We start from the raw sequence: 807 nt of genomic DNA on the forward strand, positions 1-807 counted from the left end.
GTTAAGTTTAGGCTGTAGAAATGAATGGAAGTCAATGGAAAGTCCCCACAAAGATACCGACGCACACATGTGCGTGTGAGTGGAGGGAGGATGGGTGAGGCGGGGGGGGGATTGGAAAATGCACCACGTGTGAACTGTTGAAAAAAGGTCATGAGATTCTTGAGCAGATTGAGGCCAACACACATTCCCATCTGCAGCCTTTACAGTAAAACTCTTGGTTGGTTTCAGTTTAGACTCACTTTATATGCAAGTGCTTTACTTTGGCTCACAGCACATGTGGTAACAGTCGTGATTCGGTTATGATGTTGAGGATCAAGAATTGATAAGATCAGATAAGAGCAATTTCCAGAAATAAGCAGCTATTAGATGTGAATTATAAAAGAAAAGCAAGAAGATTTAAATACAAGAAAAAACATCTGTAAAACTTACCAAACAGACCCACTCTGTTAGCTTCACACATCCTTATTCTTCAAATGTACAACCATCCACTACTTTATGCGTTTCTGTTGGGACCTGGAGTTGTTTGCTTCATCCTCTAGAGGGCGCTGGAGGCTGTTTTCCACCTGAGGGCATCTGCGGACCCACACACCTGGAACCATTCTGCCATCAGGAGCTGTATAACTAGAGGAGGCTGCCGACACTTCTCTGCCAGATTGTTAGCCAGTGATGGTACAGGCTCACCTCAGGTCAAACCTTTCTGATCCCTTCCTAGATCCTGATCCTTTGTGTCTCTGACCTGTTACAGCTGTTTGTCCTGAGACGTGCTGGAGAAAGCAGATTCTGTCAAGACCCTTCTGGACCTACAGA

This window comes from Poecilia reticulata, linkage group LG23 (assembly GCF_000633615.1).
Source record: "Poecilia reticulata strain Guanapo linkage group LG23, Guppy_female_1.0+MT, whole genome shotgun sequence".
Taxonomy (NCBI): domain Eukaryota; kingdom Metazoa; phylum Chordata; class Actinopteri; order Cyprinodontiformes; family Poeciliidae; genus Poecilia; species Poecilia reticulata.